Consider the following 27,625-nt stretch of genomic DNA (forward strand, 5'->3'; position numbering starts at 1 on the left):
AAAATTACAAAGTTGGTTTCTCTAGTCTTTTAAAACTTGAAGAGCGTCTGGGAGTCCGCAGTTAAGGATCTGGCCACCAGCCAGTAACAATGGTGCAGGGGCATAATGCTAATGACATCATGGAACTTAGAGGCCCAGAGACCTTTCAAGGAGCTGGCCTCCCGAGGCTGGCCTTAGCTGCTCCTGGGCAGGCTGTTCTAGTCACCGTCTCCAGCGAAGATTAATGATGTGCCTTTCTGACCAGCCTGCCGGTGACAGGAGATGAAATCACTGACAAGAAGGGGCAGAAAGCAGCGAGGAAGAGGAGGAGAAGGGAGAGGAAGGGTGGGAATCCATAAAACCTTGGAGAGAAAAGTGAAGCACATACTTTTATTATGTTTCCAGAAAGTGAAAACTGTACTTGAATATGAAGCAGAAGCTATCACCAGCCTTCACTCAAAAAGAATGAGGAACCCAAGCATTTTGTCATTTTTATGAGTGGCCTTCAGGAGAAAACTGCAGTCAACTGCAAGTTTACATTTCAGGAAAACCTGGCCTGGTGAAGCCTCTCCTGACTCCTGCTTATGGGCTGGAGTTCATGTCCATTGTTGGAAAAGGTTGACATTTTCTTGTAAAGCAACGAAATACTGAAGTGGGACACAGGGCTTTTCAGAAATCCCCTGCAAGCTCTCCTCCACAATCCTGCACCTATTTCTTTTAACAGGGCTTGACTAGGGAAGGCCCGAAAGTGTACAGGACACAAGATATAAGGAGATGCTCCCTCTCAGGGTTGGGCAAGTGCAGGGTGGGTCCCGAAAGTAAGGTCCTTAAGTCTTGTTCCCTAGATGCCTCACTTTCCTTGTGTTCCTGCCCTGCCTTTCAAACACGCCATTCAACACTCCAATTCTAAGTCTCTTGGTTTAAAATGGGGGGTGGGCATTTTTAAAAGCTCCTTCGATTATTCTAATGTGTAGCCAGTATGGGGAGACACTACTTTAAGTAAATGGGTTGGTGGCAAAGTGAAGTATTCCAATGGAAAGCTGAGAGTCAACCTTGACTTTATCTTTTCATAGTATGTTAACTGGTGTAAAAAATTCTTACAAATTCCTTTTGATTCAGTCTGTTCACTATATATGGGTCACAAAGGGTCCTGTACAACGTTGTCAGATAAAATACAGGATATCCAATTAATTTGAATTTCAGATAAACAACAAACAATTTTTTAAACTTATCTGAAATTCAAATCCAACTAGGCATCTGGTAGTTTTGTTTGCCAAATCTGGCGATTCTCCTTTTGCATGACATGCAAGAGAATGTGGGCTAGATTGTGGAGGGCAGCGTTTTCTAGTTTGTATTACTGAACACAAGTTCTAGTGGCTATCATGTGTTTTATACTAAGAAAAAGAATCTCCATAATCAAATAAATATGGAAACACTGGGTTATATCAAGTGAATCAGGTTTTTTGACTACAAAACATCTAATAGACTTTAATATGCATATGTACACTAATGTGACCCTCCCCACCCCAGGTTGGAGACTTACAGACTTTCCAAACCTCCATAACTGAGGGACATTTTATAGAACTCATGTTCCAGGAAACTTAATGTGGAAAACACTACAGTGAGAGGTGGGGTTTTAAGGGGGCAAGTGACAAAGTCAGACTAATGACTGAAATGCGTAATTATACTTTTAGAAGTAACGATTTGAGAAGGACAAAACTGGAAGCAAGGAGCTCAGATAGGAGTCTAAATTAGTTTGCTCAGGCTGCCATAACAAAGTACCACAGACTGAGTGGCTTAAACAACAGAAATTTATCTTCTCACAATTCTGGAGGCGAGAAGACTGAGACCGAGGTGCTGGTAGGGTTGATTTCTTCTAGAGCTCTTTCCTTGGCTTGTAGATGTCTGTCTTCTCCCTTTGTCTTTACATGGTCTTCCCTCTGTCCATGTCTGTGTCCTAATCTCTTCTTACAAGGACAGCAATCATATTGGATTAGGGACCATTCACATGACCTCAGTTTACCTTACTTACCTTTTTGAAGGCACTTCTCAAAATACAGTCACATTGTGAAGTACAAGGGGTATGACTTCAACATATGAATTTGGGGGGAACACAATTCAGCCCATAACAGAGACTATTACAATAATCCTACTGAAAGATGATGAGATTGTGAATTAAGGTGGGAACACAGAGAAGAGATTGAATCTTAGAAACATTAAAGAGTCAGAACTGAAAAGACAGGGAAATTGATTAGATGTGGTGAACGAGCAAAAGAAAAGCATAGTTTCTAGCACAGAATAGCACTCAAATATATTTATTTCCTCGTCTTGACTGCTCCCTGAGTCTAGACTAGAATCTTTCCTGTTACAAATTCAAACTCATAAAGCAGTGTTGGACTGAAATCATTTTAGAGATAGAAGCATGAACAATAGTTATTAAATATTTCCTACTTATTTCCAGAAACATCCACTAGTTTTTGCATGGGGATGATTGACTCATCTCTACATCATCTCTTCCCATTCTTGGAAAGAAATATTGCATATTATGGGAATGCCTGGCTTACTTGTGCCAGGCTCATTCTTTTCCAGTGGGTGAAGTTCTGGTCATTTCCAAGGACAACAAAGTCTTGGTGAGGAGCAATGACTTGAACAGAACTGGTTCCCTTGGGGACCGTGGTCCTCTGGCCCCTTTAAGACACACCAAAGACCAGCTCTTGTCCCTGCCTTCAACCTAAGAGTTAGCCAGAATAGACAATAACTTTTGGAAACCAAAATCCTAGTCAAATTTTGATAGTATTAAAAAAAAAAAATCACTGATAATTTAGACACATGAGAAAGTAGCCAAAAGACATTTTGAGTGTCAGCCTTCAGTTCTGCAAAATCTATAGACCAAGCTAATTCTACAAAAAAAAAAAAAAACTTTTGGGATTGCTAGTCAGGGAACGCAGGCCCTCAGGTCAATGTACCCTTTGAGCACCAGTCTCTGGTCTTTCTTCCTGGCTTCATTTGACCTGGGCACCAAAACATCAAGTGGATGGCTGTGGTGTGGAGGGGGATGCCTTGGGAAATCATGAAAAACTGCCAGAGTGACCATAAGCTAGGACCTATCTTTGCTGAGGTGTATAGAATTCTTGTTGATACAAGTGTTCTTTAAGTTAAAAGCAATAAATTCCTTCTGGTTTAACTAAAAAAAAAAAAGAAAGAAAAAAGAAAAAAGAAAAGAAAAGAAAGAAAGAAAAGAAAAAAATCAATTGGGAGAACTTGGATTCTTTTCCCTTTGTCTTCTGATGATTGATGTATTTCTCAGCCTTTGGCCTCTTTGACAATTAAATAAAGATGCTGGCCAAAATGCAACCATTGCCTATAATCTTTGTCTCTTTTGAGTCTTTAATCTTTCCATGGCTTTTTCTTTTCAGCCTATACTTGAAGTCTACCTCATTCCAAAGATTTTCCTTGGCCAGTCATCTCATAGCATTAATATTCTGCTTTGTTGTCGAGCTGGAGGCTTGCCCTGCCCTCCTTATTCAAGTAATAGCTACTTGAAAGGCAGGAAGGAGTTCCTCTGTGACTCTCCCATGGCTCCCAACACATACTTTGGTTATGGCAAATATTCAACTGGTTGTCCTGTATCTGATTCAGAGCCTCTACCACAACCTCCTCTAAATGCAAGTCTCAAAAATTACTTGTATGTGCTTGTGTTGGCATCTTTTCTTTTTATAACTAATTTAAATTCATCCCATAATAATTTAAGTTCATTGCATATTCCATTTGTAATACATTGTTGCAAAAATGGCCCAAATCATTCTCTTACTTGTATCCATGCCTCTTTGCAGTGTGGCTTTCCATCTTCTCTTATTAAGAGATAGAATCTATTTTCCTACCCTTGAAATGTGGGCTGGCCATGTGACCTGCTTCGACCAATAATTTACAGCAGAAGTGATGTCGTGCCATTTCTAAGCCTACTCCTTAAGAGGCCTTGTGAGTTTATGTTCTCTCCCTCAGATCTTTGCCCAGCTACCTACCATATGAAAGTACTCAAGCTAGCCTGCTACATAGAGAGTGACCATATAGCCAAGTCAACCCTCCACCCTTGTTGGCTTTAGCTAATAGCCAGTTAATCCCCAGAAACAGGGCTCCTTACCTGACCCGTAGCTGACCATGGATGCATAAAAGAACTGCAATTAAATTTGAAATTAACAATGAAAAGAACTTAATAATAACTTACAACATGTTTGGAAATGAGTAAAGCAATGTTCTAAATAACTCATGGGTTAAAGAGGAATTCATAATGGAAATGATAAAATATGTAGAAGTAAATATCAATGAAAGTACCTCATATCACAACCTGCAGAAACTGTTCCAAAAAAATGCTGTGAAGGATATTTATGGCATAACTGGAAAAATTTGAATAAGATCTATAGATTAGACAAGAGTATAATATTATATTAAATCTCCTGACTTTGATAATTATACTGTGTTGGAGTGAGAGTCTTTGTTTTTAAGAAATATACTCTAAAATATTTCGGGATAAAGGCATATGAAGTGTATTCTCAAATGGATCAGGCGATGATGTTGATGATGACGACGATGATATCCAGAGAGAAATAACAAAATGTTATCTCAGAAACAGCAAATCTGCGTGAAGTGTATATAGGAGTGCTTTTTACACAATTTTTGTAGGTTGAAATTGTTTCAAAATAAAAAGTTTACAACAGAAAACCTGTATGATGATGCAGTTAAAGCTAAAGGAGACTTTATTTTAAAATCTAAATAGTTCTGTCTTTTAAGAGGGATAGTGATTTCCCAGACTTAATTTCCCTTCTGAAGTGTCTCTGTTTCACTGATTGGACAAAATCAAAACCTGTTGTGTGAGAAAAGAGCACGTTGTGCAAATGAGCAAAACAGATGGGGATGCCTGTTGTGTACGAAACAGCATCTCATGGTTGCCAACACCTTCGTTAGGAATTGCCTGAGGGATAAACATAGACTAGTGACTAAACAATGATGTCACACAATTGTTTTAAATAAATGAACCAAAAAGGCAACTTGTGCCACATTCCAACTAGGTCATAAAACTTTATTTAAGAAGTGTTGACCCTAGGATTTCTCTGAACCTTTTATAATACTTTGTTTTGGCTCCTCTCTCCATGTGCCATAACTCAAAACAGTGAAACCCAATCTCCTTTTAAATGTTTCCTGAAAAATCTGCCTCTTAACTTCAGAAGAGTGCTGAAGTGTTGACACATTTCTGAGAGATTGTTTCCAGACACTCAGCATTATGTGGAAAGGTCCCATGATGGAGGACAAGAGCAGGAATATGGCGACACTGTAGGATTGCCAAGGAGGAAGGGTGAGGGTTGGGGAAAGGCAGAGAGAAAAGAGAAAAAGAAGCAATGTGTAGTTTTGAAAAGAGCTTTAATGACAGGTTTGGGAAATCTACCACGGCCCGCATGTTCACTAGATCTCTCTGTTACCACATAAACCTCGTTGGTGAAAAAGGAAAAACTTCTACCATGTTTCCCCGAAAATAAGACCTAACCGGAAAATAAGCCCTAGCATGATTTTTCAGGATGACATCCCCTGAACATAAGCCCTAATGTGTCTTTTGGAGCAAAAATGAATGTAAGACCTGGCCTTATTTTCGTGGAAACACGGTACACTAAGGGCCTCAGAAAGGTTGCATGATGGAGAGTAATTGCTAGAGATGGAGAGGAGAATACAGATTCTAGATGTGTGATGTCACTGCTTTCTCATTCAGTAGACCATGGTGGGCCTAATGGGGCGGGTCACGTAAATTGTTTGGGGACCTTACTTGTTTTGCTGCAGACTCATTTTCAGGGGTCTTCTTTGGGATATTACTCTCCCTGGGCCAGGAGACAGTCTTGGTCTTGTGTTACTCGACGAAGTTGTAGCAACATTTGGGTCAATGACACTCACAGTATATTGATAGCCAGAAGGAGACTGGAAAATTATGCCACCTCTAAAAGATAGCACAATTCAGGATTTTAATGAATTTTCTACCACTGCATTTTATGTCAGAGTGTGTCTATTTTAATTGAAATTACTTCAGAAGACAGAACATGGGACCAATTCCAGAAGTTCGCATTTCATTCCTGGCAAGTATCGAGGCCCAGGAAATACTGACAAATGTCTAAGTTGTGCCTAATAATCATCTCCTGGGAGATGGCCATGTTATTGGGGGGTTAGCGCTGCTCCCTATTTCACCTGACCAAAACGCTATCACAGCTGTTTCATAGAGAAAACCTTTCCAGATGATGGATGGGTCAAACTGAGAATTCCTAATCTACCAGGGATAACTGTGATTACCCGTTTCTAACCATTACTCCCCAAAAGTTATTAGCTTTGAAGGAAAAAAGAAGAAAAATCGGGCTAAATGAAAAAATATCTATCTCATAGAAGCAATCAGGAAGGGCTCTGGTAGGGTTGGTGCTAGGAGACTGCAATGTTGAAACTTTTCCTATTTGCCCAGATTTTATAAATACCCTAAAGCTAAATAATAATAATAATAATAATAATAATAATAATAATAATAACAATAATAATAACAGCAACAACAATGGAGCCCATCTCTACTCCTCTCACCAAAGAGTTTCACTGAATACCATTTGAAAACCCCCAGCTAAGAAAATGAGGCCCAGAGAAACTGAAAGCCATACCCCAGACATGCCAACTTGTTGGTGACAGTACTAGGACCACAGCCCGTTCACCCACAGAAGCATTTACTCATTGCCTGGAAGTCACTGCATCATGAAAAGGGATGGCAGGCCCGATCTCTGCCCCCGGTAATTTTTAGTGTAAGAGACACTGTCAGAGTCAGCACACACACAACAATGTTATTTCAAGCCCTCTGAATATGGTCAGCCAGCCTAAACTCTTTGTGGCATTTATAATAATATGCAACAGATTGTGCCTCCAGGAATTTGTGTGACTTCTCCTTCACCCCACACGAGGTACAGGCGGTGGAGACTGTGAAAAAGCAAACAAGGCAGCATATGTGTATTCTTAGGAACCCATGGATGGATCCCACAACTCATGGATGGATCCATTCTGAGCAGGACTTAAATTAGGCATGCCATCACATAATTTGGCAAGGATTTTGTTTCTTTGTTTTTTTCCCCCCCAGGGAGAATAGGGAGAAAGGGTAGGAGGACACTACTTCACATAATAGCATGGTTATATTTATGTACTATTTAAAACCTTTGCACAATTCACCCACATACTACAAATAAGTATCACAATAACAGAGCACTGGAGCAATATTTTCCTTATTCTACTAACAAGGAAAGGAAGGAGAGAGAGGTCATGTAGTTGTCCCAAGGCTTCTCTATCAGTTGGTGACAGAGGGAATGATCAGTCAATGATTGAAGGAGGAACACCCCATTTTATTTTCCATCAGACTCTAGACTAGATTCAGGCTCTGCCCTTCAGTGAACACCTTGTGGACCCAAACAGAGGGGCTGTTCTACTTTGGAAGAACAGGACAGAAAAGGCATTCCAATGGCTCATGGATCAGAAAAAAACAAACCAAAACAAATATAGAAAGATGATAACAGACATCACAGCACTCCCTCTGACCTGTGTGTTCTTCAGAATTATTTATAGATCATTTATGTCCAAATATAGATTTGCATTTGGTGGTTAAGTTCTACCACCATAGATTTGCATATCTTTTGGAATATATGTGCTGGTTGAAACTACCTTTTCCTATGAAGACTTTTAGATCAGTTTAATTCATCCCTGAAGTAAGACTAAAGACACTTTTTAAATGAGGAGTGGACTTTGAAAGGAAAGGTCTGTGGTAGTGCCAAAGCAAGCCCCAGGAGTAAGAGGACTGATTTGGCAGCTGTCAGGACAGATCAGCTCATGGAGTGAGAAGTAGGCTGAAGGGAGGGAGCTCTGTCCGCAAGGACAAAGCTGAGCATGTAGGTCCAATTTTTCAAGCTGCTTCTCTTCCTGGTGGTGCCACCCATAAGACCCCACAGGCCTTGCCACCTCGTCTGATAGAGGTAGAATGCTGGCACGTAAGTCCTTTCTAATTGAAGTGCCATTACTGGGGCCTGAAACATCCGTGCCCAGAAGTCCTGAAATAACACAGGTTTTTCAGTGGCTTGACTGAGTGCCCCTGGAATTCCTTTAAAATGCCAAAGGAAGAATAACCCTGGGTTCATTTCTGCAGAGAAAGACCCAAATACAAGCTGTCAACAGTGCAAAATTTGTAAAGAAAATCTGATGAACAAGTGGTTGCTTTTCAGATCAAAACCTGTTGAGGATTAAGATGTCTGTCTGGCAACCCAGGGTTTACTCACAGGCCTGTTTCAACTGTAGCAGTAGCTTCAGGAAACGGCAAGGTGGGTCTGCCAGTAAGTATGCTACACAAAAGATGTTCATGGCTCAGGCAGAACCAAATTTGGTTAACAACGCTTTTCAAATAGGGATTCTTGTCCTGCCCAAAGAGAGTTTCTGACCACCCGGAGGGTGATCCTGGGAACTTCTGAATCTTAGAATAAACATGAATATGGAAGAACAAATTAAAGTGTTTGGGGAACCCGAATTCTTTCTTTCTTTTTCTAAGTGACCCACATTAGAAGCCCCTGACGACATTTCTCAGGCGCACATCTGCTTTGTGTGCAGGGAACTGGAAAGCTGTCCTTGGGATGGCAGCTGACTAGTCCACTGACCTTGGGCTAATCACTTACTTCGTGATTGGTAATTCACAAAGTCATGATTACTGTGATCCAACAGAAGTGAGCATGCCTGGGCATGGGCACTCAAGGGTTATAATTTTAAGAATGTATTCCTTGGGAGTGGAGGCAAAATGCTGATGGAATTAAAGCGGCCCAGATTTGAATACTTTAGCAGTGAGTTTTACCAGGGCTCCCACACCTTTCAACAAGTCCTCTGGTCTTTTCAGTGGGCCTGGGGAGGCATAACCCACTTTGGCTCAGGGGTTTAGAAGCCAGACTTGGGTGGTTTATTAGCCTCTTCATGGGAGTGTTGGAAGAGACCTAAATAATGCTGTTTTCATTCACCCTTGTCCCACCAGAGCAATGTTCTGGAAATACAAATTTAATGTTCCCACCCCCTGCTTCAAATGGCTTTGCATTGTTCCAAAATAAAAGACAAACTCCTCATTACTGTTTACATATCCCCACATGGTCCAGTTCCTGCCTACCTCCCCCATCCTTGCTTTCCGCATTCCCTTTCATCTAGTCACAAGGACTCCATTTCAGTTCCTCCAGTGACCAAGCTCTGTCTCAAGCACTCCCTTATACCTCTTGACTTTTTAATTTCTATTTCTCTTTTAGTGCTCAGCTCAAATGTTACTTTCTCTGAAAAAGCCTCCTGAACTTTCCTGCCCCTCCCCATCCCCCTTAGATGAAATAAAACTTCTTATAATGTTCTTGAAGAGTATCCTAATTTTTTTCTTCAGGGCCTTTATCACAGTTGATAATTACACACTTACTTGTATACTTATTGCATTAATGCCAGTTCTTTCATTAGATTATAAGCAATGTCTCTTTAGCACTGTATCTCTAACGCCTACCACAGTGCCTGGCATACAGCAGACACACAATACGGCGAGCTCATTAGGACACAGGTGATGTGAAGTGGAAGATAGCAACCTTACTGTAGGAATCCAGAACACTGCTCTGATCCACACCTGCAGGCCTTACTGGCAGTCCAGCTAGCCAAACAACTGTTTTTGGAAGAACGTTAACACCTGTGGATAAAACAAATTCATTATTTTCATTAGTTTTAGTTGGTTAGGACCCTGAGGAAATTTGAGAAGAGATGAAGTCCCAAACTGCCCTGTTCGCTTTCCTTAAGCACAGGGCTCGCTTGAACACATTCTACCACCTGCTCTGTCTCTGGGGAGCGAGCACACAGGGCAGTGAGGGAATCTGTGTTTGGGGACTCTGGCCTGACAGTGAGATTCAACATAAGCAGATAATTAAAAATATGCTGACAGTGGGGTTATGTCTTCAATGCCCTGGAGACAAAAACCTTTGTTTTAAAAACAAAGCACTCATACAGAGCCAAGAACGTCCCTGAGTCAATAGTCCTGACCCTTTCTCAATCTGCTTAAGAGACCCTGGGTCTCAGATGGATGAGCCAAGGACCTGCCACTTAGAGATTACTGTCTCTGTAAATCCAACTGACATTGATCAAGCACTGTGTATAATACGGGCATGGGAGATAACAGAAGATGCAGAATATAAAAGGCTACTGACGTATCTGTGTAGATAGACAAGAACACAATTAGAGAGTAATTCCAAGGTTACACAAAAACAGGAATGTGATGGTATATTAGCTTCTGCCCCTGAGCGGTGAATTTCCCTTGCATTAAAGGTGAGCTGAGATCACTCAGGAAGTCTTCCTGGAGGAGGTAAATTTGAGCTTTAAAGAAAAAAATTTTTATTAGCCAGGAAAGCTGAGCAGTGAACAGCTGGGCCCGCAGTAACCAGGCTGCCCAGAGCTGAGACTCTGTGCTAGAATTGTGTTTTGGGCTGCCTCTATTCAACCATTTTGGGAAAAATAAATTCCTTTGTAGTATCCATAATAAATGCCCAACGTCTACGTGACGGGGTAAAGTGTTGTTTTTCTTTTGAATTGGTTGCTGGGATGTTATGCAGTCTCAGTGCCTCTCTGATTGTCTGACTAATCCAGGATTCCAAGTAGTAATCACCTTGTCCCACCAGCTGAATAAGGGCCAAAAAGAAAATCATAACTTAGACTGTACACTTTTGCTTACAGTTGTTACTCCTGGTCTGAACGATCCTCCATGGAAACATTGAAGTCCTACTGAATTTTCAGCAACTGTGTCCACTTAGCTACTGTGGACAAGAATAAAAGAGGCAAGAATAAAAGGCACAGGGCATGCCAGAGCAGCAATTACTTTCCACAAGGAGTCAGAGATTGGAAGTGAAGCTAAACTTCTTCAGCTACAATGGCATCTCTTTTAAGGCAAGCCATTTCCCTAGGGAGCGTTTGCGGCTTGGAGCAAAAACAGGACAATAAAAGATCAAGGATGTCTTTCTAAGGCTGCAAACAGAGCAGCTGACACCTTGAACTTGGTCTGCTTTTGGCCCTTTAAAAGCCAGGACAACAGCAAAGAACCCTCATTACATTTTCTATAAGCTGGCCAAGCATCTCTTTTTTAAATCAATAAACCCCCCAGTATTTGTAGAAAACAGGCAAAGAGGGACATCCTGGGAGATCAGGCAGGTCTCAGCAGGTGTCACTCCAGCCTGTCTTCTCCTGAACAGTTTTCTGCACTTCTCTTCCACCTTTCCCGTTTGTCCTACTCTGGAAGTCACTGGTCTGTGCTCTCCTCACCTACCATGGTTTCTGCACCTTCTTTTCCAAAGCCATGTGTAAAACGTGCTGCGCTGTGCAAATGGGCAACTCCAGGGAGTTAGCCTCCTTCCATTTTTCCTGCAGTATTTGCTAGTTAGACCCGGGAACTGATTCCAGAGCAATGAGGTCAGAGCTACTGCCAAAGCTAAAGCCAAACTGGATTTTGTTTAGGAGGTGGTCTCTTGTCATTTTCATCTCCAGAGAGAAGAGCTCTGTTTGCTCAGAAGGTAAAAATTAGGAGTAGCACAGAGTGGGTGACTCTGTAAACAGGTGGGTGAGGTCTCTGGTGGAGGAAGGAGGTGTCTGTGGGTGCTAGTCCCTTCTTCTGAGCATGTGCATCATCTCCTGCAAGCAGAGCTTCGAGAAATTTTGTCCGTTTCTCAAACTTTCACATGTATGCAGACCTTATCCAAATCTCTTTACAACACAAATCTCCTTTCAATCAGTCTGCGACAGAGCCTGCAATTCTACCAAGCTCCCTCCCAGTGATGCCGCTGCCCTGGTCCCTTGCACATTTTGAATAGCAAAAAAACCTAATAGAGATTAGGTTTTTATTTCCTGCCTTCCTACCCCCAGCTGGGCTATGGCATTTTATCAAAACAATGTGGTAGGAGTGAGGACCAACTACTAGCCTCCTGAATCATCCATTGTTAGCGCTGTTGCTTGCAGTTACATCAAAAAGCTCCCTCCCTGTATTTCCCCATTGCCCAAGAAGCCCGTTTGTAACAAGATACCTTGGACAAGAAAGCCACTATGGAAAACAGGGTTGGCTCTTTTTTGCCCCCTGCCAGGTGGCTGCTGATTGATAGAGCAGGAAGTTTTATGTGAGAGTGGTGTTGGTGCTCATGCTGAAGGAGTGGGGAGCACTTTGCCGCCGCAGTTTCAGCTGCCATTCGTGGCTCCAGCCCTTCAACCCCAGCTGTGGGAAGGATGGTGTGGAAGCTGAGAGAGAAGTATCAGGCATAGTTCTGCAGACTAGGGGGTACTGTTTTTCGCTTTCTCTGCTACAGGACATCCCGCCTTTTATAAATATTTACAGAATAAATTCCCTCTAGAGAGTGCCCAAGTGTGGGGGATGGTAGGACGATGGTTGAAGGGAGAGAGGAGGAAAAAGGTGTTATATGAGGCTTGGAAGGGGGGCTGGAGGGTGGGGGAACCCTGAGGGTTTGTTTCAGGCCAGTCTCCTCACCCAGAGGAAGAGTTGGACTAGAATGCAGAGGTTAAACCAGGAGTCTGGTTTAAATCAGTAACTCCCTGCAGTTGTAAGCAACATTTAGTCAGTGTGTAAACTTTTCTAGGGCGCGAGTCCATAGATTTCAACAAATTCTCAAAGGGTCCATGATTTACAAGAGGTTAATCAGCACCATTTTAATCAGGATCATCTTCCAGTCTCTCCCAGAGTGGATATTTGGAGCACTAGGCTTCCGGAAGTAGCAGATATCAAATTCAGGCCATGAGATTAGGAGGGACAGGGCCGCCGCTTAGAATTTTTCTAGCAGAGGTGGAACGCGGTCAGATAACAATCCTATTTTACAGAGGACAAGCTGAGCTGCAGTTAATCCAAGTGACTCCCCTAAACCACCGAGTTAGAAGCGGAATGTGGACTAGAACCCATACCTGACACAGAGCTCAGGTCTGCACTGGAGAAAAGCCCCTTCAATTAGGCCCTGTTTCAGAAGGGCAAGGGGCCCAGCTGGTTATTTCTAGCTTGCTGAATGTCGAAAATCCAGGCCGCTTCTCACAGCAGCCTCCACTTGTGAGACCAAATCAAAGCAGCAGCTCATCAAGCAGGCAAATCATCTGCCCCTAGCGCTGGCCTCGCTGCGCTCACCCCACCTGCATGGTGCACCTGACACTGTCCCCGTGCAGCCCACATGCTCGGCGTCCCGTGGGCAGCTGCTCCCACCTGTAGCCCACATGTCACGCCTGTGCGGATGCCACGGTTTTCTCAGTGTGGAGCCAGCTTGGCAGCCTACCTTGGCCTAGTGTGACCATGGGAAATGGTCTCCCATGGCCTTTGACCACAGTGACGAAGTGGATAGGACACTCGGCTTTCTCTGGTGTGTTTTGGAAGGTGGAGACTCCCACCTTCACTCCATTTGCTTTCTTCCTTCTCAACACAACTCCCACCCCCCGCCCCACCCCAGTTCTCTAGATCCAAATCCATGATCTTATTTACGTCGGCAGAATCCTGCTTTACAGGAACATAAGCGAACACCAGTCCTGAGTGTCTGCTGTTGGTTTCCCCTTCCAACTTCTCATCATTGCACAAATATTGGAGCATCTGCTGGCTAGAGTAGACTGAGTCCACCCTCAGGGAGCTGACAGCCTCCTGGGGGAAGAGAAGGTGATGTTTTTAAGCTGGGATTTGAGGGTTGCATAGGAGTTTGTTAGGTGAAATGGGGTGGGGGTGAAAGAGTATGGCAGACAGAGGGAACACCTAACGGTGTAAGACCTAAAAGAAGGCAGGGTGGCCTTGCATGTAAAAAGATGGGAACAAGTAGCATCTGATGAGCTGAGGAGCCAAAAGGGACTTTTGAGCCTGAGAATGGAGTGTAGACTTTATCCTGACAATGCAGGGCTTTCTTTCATTTTTTTTTTTTTAAATAAGGAAGTAACCAATTGTTAGGCAAGGACGGAGGAATGAATTGCAAGAGACCAAAATTGGTCTGTTAGAATTTTTCTTAAGATTTTTTTTTTATTGGGAAAGTGGAACAGGACTTTATTGGGGAACAGTGTGTACTTCCAGGACTTTTTCCCAAGTCAAGTTGTTGTCCTTTCAATCTTAGTTGTGAAGGGCACAGCTCAGCTCCAGGTCCAGTTGCCATTGCTAGTTGCAGGGGGTGCAGCCCACCATCCCTTGCAGGAGTCGAACCGGCAACCTTGTGGTTGAGAGCCCACTGGCCCATATGGGAATCGAACCAGCAGCCTTCGTAGTTAGGAGCACGGAGCTCCAACCGCCTGAGCCACCGGGCCGGCCCCCAGGTCTATTAGAATTTATTTGGCATGTTTGAGCTGCGGGAGGTCAGGCTAGAGCAGAGGGAAAAGATCATAACCTTCCCGAGCAGAGAGGGGTATGGAGTTTTATAGGAGGGAGTAAATGAGGCTGTTCCCCCTTCAGTGCTTTAGAGGGTTTTCCATTGACAAAGTGTCTCAGGGCCTGACCAAGCCCTCCAGCTCCACACACTGGCCCCAGGTTGCGTCCAGACCGCCCAGGCCTGCCCAGGCCCACCGATCACAGGCTCCTAGAAGATTAAGCAAGACAGGATCAAGGCAAGATGGCTTTTAAGATAAGGTTTCTGCTCCTGGCCTAAATATGGCTTAACACCAATCAGATTTACTTTCTTAAGTGGGACTAAAAGCAGAATTCCTTAAGTCCCAACACAGGGGCCCTACCATTTTCCAGGGCAGGGGTCATATTTTCCCACTTGGAGCTCAAATTACCCAGTTTTCTTCTGTTCACCCCCACCCTACCCTGTGGCTTTATTCTTATCCTTAACCCCAGGGTGACTGGTTTGGCCTTCTACATCCCATTGGCCCTTGCCTAGCCTTTAGGTAAGATGCAAGGTTGATTGTACTTCCAATCCACCACGCTGTTTTCATTCACTTACTCACTGATTCAATGAGTGTTTATTAAGTGCTTGCTATGTGTCAGGTGTTGTGTTAGTCATTGGAAGATACAGAAGGGAAGCTTCACATGTTTCCTGATCTCAGAGAGCTTCGGATTTGTCCAGTGGGTCCCCCAACTTGCCCATGCATCAGAATTATCTGTAAAGTCTTAAAAAATATAGCTGACTTGGACTGACTAAATTGGAATCTTTGGGGGGTAAGTTCCAGGGAGCCTTATTATTAAAACTTTCCCCCAGGTAATTCTGTTGAGCAGTCAGAACCACTGACCCTTAGAGGAATGCCGAACTGGAGTTTCTCTGGTGGCTGTTATTCTGCATGGTTGATAGGGAGAACAAACCCAGAGTCTGGATCCTGACCATGAGACCATCAGAAATCACCAGAGAGGGAGACAGGGACAAGTTCAGTCCAACTGAGCTGTATGCCTGAGACCTGCTCATGTGTCTTCCAAGAAGGAAGAGGGGCAGGCAGCAGAGCTGGATGAATGGAAGGGTGGAGTAGGGGATATTAGGATGGTGGGATCTGCTGTGCCTACCTGGACGGGACGGTGTCTCTTTCTAGACCTAGATTATATTAATTGTCCAGTTAGAAAGCACTCCAGCTCTCTCACATGTGACACAAACACTCCCATCTCAGCATCACATTGGTTGTTACGGTCAAGAGCTGGGGATGATTGCACTGGCCAGTTTCAAATGGTGGCTGTGATGAGTAACTAATAAAAAATAATCATCAAGCAAATTATACACAAAACCATAAATCTCTACAAATTAAGTCTGAGTACTGTGGCGAACTGAAATAGAGGGGGTTAGTTAGCTCACTGTCCCTCAGCTGCTTTTGGCCACCCTTTGGGTGATACAGTCTGATTATGCCTTGAATCTCACACCCCAGAGGATGGATATTCATGGGGTTTGAGAGGATTAAATTTCCAGTACCAGCAATTTTCTGTCTCTTGGTGAAGACTGTTCTGAAAAATCTAATTATTAAGTATTTATTATATTTGTTGAGATCCAGCTATGGGCCTCAAACATGAATATATATGCAATCCCCTGGGAAGGCAGGACACAATTGTATGTAAAAGTAGGTAAATATAAGACAGAAATTTTCAGATCATGCCAGAATTGGTTTTGTTGTTGTTTGAGGTTCTGTATCCTGACCACTTATACACACAGCATGTATTTGAATGCAACATATTCTGATATACGGACGTGTCCTCAAGAAGCTTAAACTCCAATGGGAAAGACAGGACATATCTGTTACTGGGAACAATGATTTTCCTCAGTTCTTGTCTTCTTGAGAGAAAGAATTCAGTCAAGAGACTAGAATGAAACAAGCAGCAGACAGCAGAGTGTATTTATAAAGCAAGTACACTCTGAGCATGGAGCGGGCTGGCCTGAAGGTGGGTAGCAGCCCAGCGTCTCTGAGACCCCAGCCTTTTATCCTGTAGCTTGGGCTATCCTCATCGTCAACTTTCTCTGTTTTTTTTTTTTTTTTTCCCTGCATGTCTCCTTCATCCTGGCGTGTTTGTCTTTGTTCTGGCTACTCGCTTCAGTGGGTTTACAACAGAATGTTGGTGACACCACTGGGTGACCTGTGGGGGGCTCTTAGTTCCTCCGTCTCCTGCTCATGTCTACCTTCCTACCTCCGATATCATTCCCCCCTCAAGAGTGTGAGACCCTGAAATATTTTAGGAGAGGGCGACTGTTCTCTCTTCTGTATCTCCTTCCTGCTGAAAAGGGGCGGAGTACTCATGAGGGTCTTATCCTCTGGCTCTCTATCGGGATGGAGGAGGTGTGTTCCCCAAATATATAGCAAGGTGGAGGCGAAACCTGTGAGCCATAGCACCAAGAGGAAACTGGTACATCTCTAGGGTCTCTATGTCCAAAGGGACTGGTTGAATTCCCTGAAGAACCATCGTCTTGCCATGGAACTGTTGTAATCTAGAGGAAACAAATGTGACAAGAAGATTAAAAAGACAGGGCCCAAAGATTAACAGTAAAACTAAAACCATCAGCAATCCTATTAGGGGCAATAACCAGGAAAAACTAGGAAACCATCCCATAAACGTATCTTGGAAATTTGTATTTCCTTTGTTATACCGATGTAACCCTTTAGCTTGATCATGTAGTTTTTTGATGTTGGTTTTTACGATTCTAGAGCTGTTGCTGTAAGTACAACAGGTTTTATTAATAATAGCACATATACCCTCCTCTCCCCCGCCCCTTTTTGGCTAAGTGGTTGTCAAAACTACATTTGCTAATGAATTGAGAGAGGTTTGTAAGCCCCCTAAGAAATCTGCAGCATCCCCAATGGCCTCTTCTATCCCTGTAGTTATCTCTCTAAGACTGATTTCATGATAAGTAAATCCTCCCCAAGGGGCCAAAGCTGAGATGGAGACAATTGCCCCTTCAAGGATTAGGCCGAAAGCTCATTTTATTCTTGGGAGTGTCTGTGTTATGTTAAGAATGATACTGCCTCTTGGGACTCTGGTTCCTAGAGTGCGGTCCCCTCATACCTCAAGGGTCTCCCTAGGCCCTTTAAGAAAATTGTTAGGGGTCCCGGAAAGCCAGTGAAGTCCCAATGGTGGGGTCAGGAGGTTCGACTCATTGGATTAAATTGGTGTGGGAATGTTACCGATGGAGCTTGGCAATTGCATAAAGACCCAAGAGAAGACTGGAGATGTGGATCTTTTGTTGCTGGAGGCCCTTTAAAGGACGGTAATATTCTTTGAAGACAGTAGCCTAATTTCCAGGAGATGCAACCAGTTCCGTTTGGCGCAAGAGCATGGGTTAAATCCATACATGAATGGGTAGTATTGGGGACACAAATGGATTTAAAATTGGGCTGTGTTATAATGTTAGACCAATTCAGTGGTTAAATATAAATCCTTCTAGGGGGAAAGTTCCCCCTGACTCGAGTTAGCTAAAACTTTATAGGGATTTATATTACTAGTGTGGGTATCATTGTAACAGGATGTGCATCTTACATTAACTTTACATTTTAAAGAGGTGGTAGTTAAACGTGTGAGTAGTGGGGCTGGTTATATGAAAGCAAAGAGGGTGGAGTGAGGCCCACTATAGTTTAAAACTGATTTTTGGCCTTGTAATATTTAAAATGGCATTTAGGGTCTGCTTTATTGTGTCATTACTTATGAGATATGGGATATGTTCTTAAATTAGTTTGAGCATTTTTTTTCTTTTTTCTTTTTTGATTTTCTGGTCTTAAATGACAAATCCAGCAATGAGATATGTTTTCACCCTTGGTAATAATCCAAGAAGAATTGACAATAAAGTTATTTTCCCATGGTAAGCTTAGGCAGTCTATTAATACAAAGTTCTCATGCTGGGGGTGGGGGGTAAACTACCAGGAAAAGCCCCCGGCATGGCTAATTTATCTGTTTATCTCCTTCCAGAATAGAAGCTTGAGGTCTTCTAGAGGCTCGCAGGAGTATTGGGGTCCAGTTGGCAAGTCCTCTTCTTCGTCGTTTCTCCAGGATTTTATCCGGGAGTGATATGTCCAGCTAGGGATTCCTGGCACCTTAAAAGCTGTAGTTGTGGAAAGGGGTACAGTAAAAGGACCCTTTCAAGTGGGGCTTAATTGGGATGTGGGGCTGCCATCCTTCCAAGATCTAATGAGTATTTTGCTGCCAGGTGGGTACTGAGTTGGTGATGGTGAGTTCTGTCTGGTAGGCAAAGACAGAGCCTTTTGCCCATAGGCCCCGAGGGCCCCCAGGAACTGTCGTAGGGAGATGACATATTGAAGAAGGTTTGTAGCTTCTGTATCTAAGAGTATGTCAGACAAGAGGAAGGCTCTCCCATATAAAGTCTCATAGGAGCTTAACTGTAGAGCAGCCTGGGGCTTATTTGAACCCATAATAGAGCTACCGGCAGGACGTTGAGTCAAGGTTGAGAGGTTTCTTGATAGAGTTTTCTCTTCACAGGGAGGATTGGAGTGTTACAGGAAGATGAACATGGTTTTAATAGACCAAACTTGAGAAACTTATTAATAAGGGGCCAGGGGCCATCCTTTGTTTCAGGTTTCAATGGATATTGTCACTGAGGGGGTAATGGATAAGATCTGTAAGTTGAATTTTAACTGGGACCGCATTTTTGGCTCGTCTCAGGACTTTTGTTGTTCAGATTTCTGGGTTTGCTGAATCTAGCTATTCAGGTTCCACCAAGATAAGGGTCTCTCCTTCAGAAAGTAATGCAAGTATATTAGGGAAAGGGCTTCCAAATGTTAGATGTGCTCCTAGGTTCTGGAGAACGTCCCTGACCAGGATGAGGCTTGGGCAGTTTGGCATAACCAGGAAGGAATGTAAGAATAGTTTCCCCTCATGAATAACATAGGGGTGGGGTAAACCTCTGGTCGTGGGCAATCCTTTGACCCTAACTATTTGACAGGTTTTAGGAGAGAGTACAGGGGAAAGAACTGAGCACGGAATAGGCAGCTCCCATATTAAGAAACTTATGGTCCTACCAGCCATGTCCAAGGTCGTCTTGGGCTCCATCCCCTTGATGATGATGCTAATTTTGGGCGCCGGAGAGAGTATTGTGCTTCCTTAGTTCAAAGCCAGGATGGGTTGGGGGTGTTTTACTGGGAGGGGGCCTTTGGCTCTCCAGGCAGTCTTTTCCCCTATGGCCCAACTCATTGCATTTGGGGCACAGTGTTCGTGGCTTCTTCTCCTGGCATTTGCACTTCTAGTGTCTGGACTTTCTGCAGTTGTGGCATCTTCCCAGGATTTTATTCCCTGGGTGACCTGGAGTTGGCTGTTGGCCTTGTAAAGCAGCCAATAATTGAGCCTGTCTCTTAATTCTTTGCTTTTGCTTCTCCCATTTTCTCTCCCCAGCCTCTTCTTCTAAGAGGGGAATCCCAGGGGATGAAGTTCTGGTGAAAGGCAGAGTGGGAGGCAGAGGAGGACGGATTACCCTCTCCTTCCCCCATCTCTGAGATACCCCCTGAGGCAGAGCGTCCTCCATCTCAGGCCATGGGATGGGCCTATTTCTGTCCCCTTCAAGCTATGGAATTACATGCACATTAGCACGTGCTTCTATTCCTCTTGCTCCCCCAAGCTACTGAATTATATACACCTTGCCACGTGCTTAATGGGGAATGAAAGCCCTCTGTCCTTTCCTTCCCCTTTCTTAGACATTGGCCTTATGTATATGTTTCTGCCTGCCTGCCAGGGAGGGGGCTTCTAGTCCTTCCCAGGTTGGGAGCCCTACGTCCCTCGCGCCTGTCTTATTCTTCTAGAGAATGCCTTTCTCTGACTATGTGTTGCAGCCATTTTTCAAAGCTGTTATTATTTTGGACCCTAGGACAGATTTTGTCTCCTTGCTAGTCGGTACCTTTCCCACCTCTGATTATCTATCCAAATCTTGGAAAGGATACTATCTATTATAACCCTCATAGCCCACCCTTGCAGGGACAATTGGAATTGTCTAATCTGGTCCCTAAGAAGAAAGTAGAAAGACTTCTCCTTGCCATTAACATCTGTTGTTGTCCAATGCCAAGACTAGATGAGGCCTCAAGACTTGGTAGCAGACCGGGCTTCTGGAAAGAAGCAGGATAAGCAATGTCACAGAAAGCAAAATCTAAGCTCAAGTGGGCTGAGATGTGTCTGCCAACACTGATCAATGGGAAAGGGGCTCCAATTACTGGGGGCTGCACAGACACAGGAAGAAGAACGGCTGGCTGGGCAAAAGAAATTAGCCAGGTGGATACACATATCTGAGCTCTCTGGTCCCCAGAGGCGCTGAAGGAGTTCATGGAAATAAAGAGCACTGTCTTGTGACAACAAAAGCAGAAAAGTTGATCCTAGAGGGCTGGGAATGAGTTTAAGGGAGGCTAAATGAGCACAAAGGTCCTCGAAGACATTCTGGTCCACCATTTTTAAGCCATCTAGGCATATCAGGAGAATGTAGAGCAGTGCAAGAGAAAAGGAGATAGATCAGCAGCAGACAGGCAAGAAGCCTAAAACGGCACCCAGCGTAGGGCTAGTAGAAAGAACCAACTCCTGGGAGGCCCTACTATTCTTGTTGGGGGTGGGGGTTAGCCACTAGAGGGGTGGGGGATTGTGTTCCACACAGCAGCCTAACCGTCCGTCTCCTCGTACCTGCCCCTAAAGAAAGGAGAGTCTGTGAGACGGATCCTTTCAGGGACTTTGCTTCACCTTTGTGCTTACACCTTACGTCTCCCTGTTTGGCCCCAGAAAGATGGCTGGCTAGTCAAAGATGGATACGACTCCCCACGGCGGGGGGCAACCCAAGCCAGACACAGCCAAGTGGGGACCATCTGGGGAACTCGTGGGGTTGATAGAGGTGGGCACAGCCCCCCATCTTCCCCTGGCTAAGGAGAGCCTCTGCCTCTGTGGCTGCATTCCTTCCTACGACGTTCAGGGGAAGTGACTCAATGATGTGCTCTCCATCTATTCATATACATAAAGGTTTTATCCCTTGGTGAAGTACTTATCCTGGGTCTTACGGTTCCGCTGCCTGCAGGCAAGGGTGATTGGCTTAAATCAGTTTCCTATTGTAATGTGTGGGATCCACAGATCTTGAGATTGACAAGCTTTACTTCTTTTACTTCCATTCCTAACTAATAAAAGCCACGCGTTGGCTCAATTTGGGGCTCATTCCTTGAGGCTGCAATCCCTTGGCCCCACTTGCACTCTATTCTCATCTACTGTCTTTCTTAACCTTGTGCCGCCCTCCTTGCTTCCCACAACTCTTGTCGTGCTGGATGCGACAGGATTGTATGATTGTGAGACTGTGTACAAGAAAACGGAAGTTTTCTTGTAGTTGGCAGGGCACCTATTACCAATCTTCCCCAATCTGTGACCAACTCATCCTATCATGAGAGACTTCAAAGGGTGGGAGCTCTATGGCTTTTAAGTGCCCATCTCATGCCCGCAATGCAGCTAGGGTCTTCCCAGAGCAGCTTAGTCATGAAAACGGAAGAAGGTAAAGGGAGTGAACAAAGGGAGCTGTCTCAGAAAATCAGAGAAAGAGAAAAATAGAGAGCTGAGCCCCAATGAACTATATTACAGGATTGCTGGGGGGAAGAGACTTGGATGCTTGAGGACCGTGTCCCTGCGGGGTGTGCAGATCTTTGTCTTGCGCCTGACAGGACCTAAATCAGCATCCTGGACAGCAACAAGGTTATCATCTCACAGAAGACTTCTTTTTAAGGTGGTGAATGCCTTAAAGGCTTTTAAGTGTCTGTTCCGCACCCGCTTAGATGTGTGGCTGGTAGTGGCCCGGCTATTAGAAGAAGTTAGAAAATAGGACAAGTAAGATAAGTTATCTTGAATCCAGAAAATCCAAGTCACGGCACCAGAAGATGTTATTAGGAATAACAATTTTCCTTGGTTCTTGTCTTCTTGAGAGAAAGCATTCAGTCAGGAGAGTAGAGTGAAGCAAGCAGTAGATAGAAAAGTTTGTTTGTAAAGCAAGTACACTTCGAGCACGGAGCAGGCTAACCCGAGGGTGGGTAGTAGCCCAGCATGTCCGTTACCCTGGTCTTATATCCTATAGATTGGGCTATCTTCCTCCTCCCCTTTTCTTGTTTTTCCTCCCCACCCCACCTCGTTCTGCGCGTCTCCTTCATCCTGGTGTTTGTGTTAGCCTAAGTCTTTGTTCTGTCTACTCGCTTCAGTGGGTTTACAACAGAATGTTGATGACGCCGCTGGGTTACCTGTGGGAGTCTCTTAGTTCCTCCTCCTCCTGCTCGTGTCTACCTTCCTACCTATGATATCATATCCGTATAAAATATAATAGAAAATAGTATAGGCTGGAAAAAGTACGTGATTCAGTGTCAGCTTTACCATAATAACATTCGTACGGAAATATTCAATTTTTTTTTCATACCCTGGACATCTTTCAGGAAAGACTGTCTGGTAACTTTGGGATTCATCTTATTGGAATTAGTGGTCAGGGGGCTGCAGGCTCTTCTTTCGACATTATCAAATGCTGTGGGCTAGCCCTTTGCCGGCTCTCACTTCCTTCTTCATGCCTGTGCATCACCTCCATTTCAGTTGGAGAAAGTCACTGCATCACTGTGCAGAGGCAGGTGCCCTGACTCTTGCCTGAAAGCTGGAGGAGTTGGCTCAGAAGAGGCAGGTGAGAGAAGAGGCCACTTAGTGTCTCCCTGGGAGGGGGTAAGCAGTCTGGCTCCTGGTGGAAAACTTACATGTGACTGTGTGATTTTTCAGGCCTGACCAGACGCAATTACAAAGGCTTTGCCTGGCTGGCCTAGGGTGTGTGTGTGGGGGGTGGTGTGGTGGGGAAGCTGCCCTCCCCACACGTGGAGGGAGCTACAGTCAAGGACTCAGGCCTCAGGCTGGTCATGTTTTCTGCATATTTACATTCCTAGCCCAGGGCACCTTCATTCCTAAGTCTCTCTCGGTCAGAGCCCTTGGGACCACATCCTCTGAAGGTGCCTGTCTCTGCTGGGCCTCCTTATGGGGGGAGGGACATAGGAGGAGAAGGAAACTGGGAAGACACTTTCCCCATTCTGACTCAGTACCCAGTACTTTTCCACTCCGAGCCCTTCCTCCTCTCCCATCTCAGCTCCACAAAACTGCCTGTCCCCCATCCCGATCTCCTTCAACAGTGAGATGGCCCCCCACGTCTATGCTGATGTGCAGTTGGTATGGAGCTGGTATGCAGCTCCATGGGGGAAAATGGAACAGAGGGTTGGGCACCTTCTCTAGGTTTAGACTCTGGCTTATACCATCTCTGTGAGTGATTAAAGGCTTCTTGTTTTAATTGGCTACCCCAATACCTGACAGCGTAGCCCATTTTCTCTCTCCCAGCTGAGCTGACAGAAGAGACTCCTCAGCTCCCTACCTGCTGGGAGCACACACTCAAAGCATGGATGCTATGGCTTCTCTGACATGTGTTTCTATTCCATTTCTAGATTCGGTTTCTCTCTCTCTCACACACATAAACATTCAGTAACTGAGAACGAGAAAAAACCCAGGGTTGCCACAGGGGCTGGGCTGGGATTCAGCAGGAAAAAGAATAATGATGAAGCAGGCCAGATCTAGACTTCCAGACTGTGAGAACTATCCCACTTCTTCCTGTCCAGACTACAGAGGAGGAACAAAAGAGTCCGAGAGGTGAGAGGTGAGTGACTTAGCCAGGGTCACCCAACTAGAGCCCAGGTCCCAATGATTTCCAGGTTGCCTCCTTGGTCTTCTGTTTGCTTCTTGCTACAGGTCCTGTGCAGGGCTGTGTCCCTGGGTGCCCAGGCCTCCGTGAAGCCCTCTGTCAGTATCTTGGGGGACCTGCAGGCAAATGGGAGAAGAGAAGACTAGACAGGGTTCTCAAACTGGAGTGTGTTTAGAATCACCTGCAGGGCTAGTTAAAACACAGACTGCCCGAGTCCCAGAGTTTCTGAAGCAGTGGGTCTGCGATGGGGGCTGAGAATTTGCCCCCACGTTTCCAGGTAGGGCTGATAAAAACCCCTGGACTAGACTATAAATGACCACAATGCAACAGAGAAAGAAAAAAACGGAAACTTAGTAAAGGAAGGTAGGAAGAAGGAATGGAGTAGGGCTGACATTGTATATTAGGGCAAGAAATGAACTCCAGTTGCTTGCCCTAGGGAGGTTTTCCTCTTCCTCATCCACCCTGACCTGACGTTCATCTAGACGTATTCACCATATCCTTTAAATCCCCGCCCTCCACGCTGAGGGGCTCTAGCCACAGGTGAGGCCAAAACCTCCAATTAGATTCCTTAGAGCTGGCATTAAAAGAGCCCAGAGCTGGCTTTCTTTCCAACACCCCTCATCTCTGTCTGCCTATTCTGATCTCTGCAGGCTGCACAGCCTCCTGTGTCCCATTTGTCCTGAGGGCTCACATCCCAAAGGCCATGGGGAGAGAGTCTTAGAGGGTGGTTGTGGCCAACTCGCCCACCACCTTCTGGCACTCACCCAATTCCTGGAAGACCTAGGTGGCTGACACTCGGCGAGAGGTAGGTCTGTGAGCATATTACAATAGGGTGGGTGGAGGGATTAAAATCTCCACAGCTCACATTGACTCAGCTTGTCTTTCAAGTTTGGAGTCATCAGTGAATGTGGACTTGCTTTCAGTCATTGGGTCTGAATGTGGGTCACTGAGGTTTAAACTGGTGCTTGATCATAACATCACAAAGCTGAGCCAGATACATACAGGAAAAAAAAATAGCTCTCAAGTTGGTGTGAAAACCCAGGAGTGACCCTCTTCTCCAAACCTGCACACTGTTTGATGAGCTCCATTGGCTGTGGGAAAACCAAGGCACAAATGTTATGTCCAGTGGTCCAGAGCTGTTCCAGGGACAACAGTAACCTCGGGAGGAGAGCACAGATTAGCCGATCCAAAGGCAAAGGGCAGGAACCCCCACTACACATCCGCCGAGAGTAGAAGCACGTGAGGGCTAGGGCAGGGCGAGAACAGCTGGAACTGGGGCCCCCCAGCTGCCTGGCGACTCCCAGAGGACCAACCGACAAACTTCTGAGAGTGTCTCAGACTCTGGCTGACTCTGGTGGTAAAACACTGACATTTCATTGAGACAGATATAAAACATGCCACCCAGAATGTAGAGACGTTTACCTACTTCCATGGTGTGAACTCCAGAAAAGAGAATTAGAAACAGTGAATGGATTTTCTGTATCGAAAGCCTGAAAAGTATTTCCAAAAGACCTAGGTCGAGTCCGAGGCCTAAGGGTCTCTCATCTCATCCCTTTTCCTCCAGCCCTGGGGATGGCGAGCTGCCATGGAGCCCCATTTCAGTCCCTTTCAGAAGAGCCCATGGGTGCCTGGTGAGGTGAGTGTTTCTCCTTGTGGAGAGGAGGTGGGTGAGGCCCTGGACATGCTTCCTGAAGCCACAAGAGAAAGGTGATTCACCAACAGCTGCTTCCTGTAATTGCAGTGCCGGGCTGGCAAATGAATGGTACTTTTCCAAGATGATCGGAGCTGTTATAACATTCTTGCTCTATCCCCATCAGACCTTCCTGTAAGTCAAACCAGAAAGTTATCCAAACCACCCCTTCCTGAGCAGTCAAGCACATGAGAGTCTAGATACAATGTTAACAACGTGCCTTAATATCCCTCCTGAGTCTGGGGTCCAGTCACCCAGTGGCCTCTGGACTTCCTCAGCTGGGTCATGCAGTTTCCTGGCTGGCCTTGGAGTCATGTGGGAGACAATATGTGGCTCCAAGTCATCCAGGAAGTGCAGGCCTGGCCTGATTCCCCTAATAGGACTGTCAGCTGAGAAAAGAGCAGAGCCTTGAGCTTGCTTTGTCTTGCGTTTCACAAAGACCCTTTCTCTGGTCCTTCCCAGCTCTCCTGCTGGTCTGAACAGAGAGCTACCGTGTCTGTACAGAATCAGTCTTGGCTTTTTCTCAGAAAGAAGGCCCTGGCTTGGAAGTGGCCCTGCCTGACTCTGGTGTCTGCTTCTCTTTCTCACATAAAGGAGCCATGAAGGAGCACCCAAGTGTCTCTGCTGCTTTTGAAGTGCAGTGGCTTTTATTTGGGATGGAAACTCCGATGGGTGCAGCTGGGGTATGTTCAGAGCATGGTGAGGAGAAATTCTGGACATCTCCTGTTCGGCCTCTGAGACAGATTGTGGTGGGAAACAAAAATTAAAACTCTTTGGGTCCACTGTTCTTATCCCTTCCCCAACAAACAGAAAACTAATGAGAATGGAGGTGTGGGAAATAAAACAGATGGAGTTGAGAACGAGGGCCCCACTCAGCACAGTGACTGAATCCCACACCTTCTCAAGGATTCGAGGATGAACTGGAATGTGACTTCTCTCTCCCTCCTCCTTTTTGACTGATGTCTTAAGGAGCCTTTGGGTGAGGAAATGCTGATTTAAACATAATTCCTCAGTTGTGCTAAATATAATTTGTATTGAGAGGTAAGAGTTTACAAGCTATCCTTTTTATCCTAATCACAGTCTTAGGAATTTGTATTATTGTTATCATTGCTATTTAATCAAAGAAGACAGCAAGGTCTGGGAGGGTTTAACAACTGACCTAAGGTGATCTTTCAAGTTTCAAATCCATGTTTCCAGACGAAAAGGCCATATTCTTCAGAGTCCATCGTGGACTCTCAGCAGATAGTATTGACAGCTCCACTCTCCTATCCCCTTCTGGAATCCGGCTCTGAGCCTCAGAAAGTAAGTCCCTAGAATCACAGTGGGGACCTGTCAAATGATAAAACTAAAACAAATTAGTAATGAGCTTTGTGTCTTTTATTTAAGGGAAAACTAAACATGGATTGGGGGAGTACAGTATCTCACAGCAGGGGAGCACTCTTTCCCAGGGGTTTTGGGCAAGCGTGAGTGTTACAGAGCATTAGAAGAGGCAACTGGTAAACAAGGCATAATTGGCTAGCAGGTCCTATTTGCTAGGGTAAGGCAAGTTAGCTAAAGCTGGGTTGGAGGACTGGGATTGGTGTGAGGTTTCCTTGACAGGTGTTTCTTGTTAAGTTCAGGCTGACAGGTTTACATTTGTAAGGTGGGCTGGGCCAATGGGGTGGCCTCCATTTTGTGGGTCCCAAGATATGAATTAATTTTATCAGGGCCCTAACATTCTGAGAAGATACAGACCAAACAGAAGTGTGCCTTGTGGCTCTGTCGCAATGTTGGTCTGCAA

General features: G+C 44.9%; 1 long non-coding RNA gene across 1 annotated transcript; it reads right to left on the minus strand.

Moving 5' to 3' along the window:
- Positions 1 to 14,435: 14,435 nt before the first annotated feature.
- Positions 14,436 to 20,122, minus strand: LOC117023810 (uncharacterized). The gene is made up of 3 exons (XR_004423263.1): positions 19,462 to 20,122; positions 16,812 to 16,922; positions 14,436 to 14,603 (listed from the first exon to the last, which is right to left on the minus strand). It is a non-coding gene; the product is annotated as an uncharacterized LOC117023810 (long non-coding RNA).
- Positions 20,123 to 27,625: the final 7,503 nt, after the last annotated feature.

This window comes from Rhinolophus ferrumequinum, chromosome 6, assembly GCF_004115265.2.
Source record: "Rhinolophus ferrumequinum isolate MPI-CBG mRhiFer1 chromosome 6, mRhiFer1_v1.p, whole genome shotgun sequence".
In the NCBI taxonomy this organism is placed as follows: domain Eukaryota; kingdom Metazoa; phylum Chordata; class Mammalia; order Chiroptera; family Rhinolophidae; genus Rhinolophus; species Rhinolophus ferrumequinum.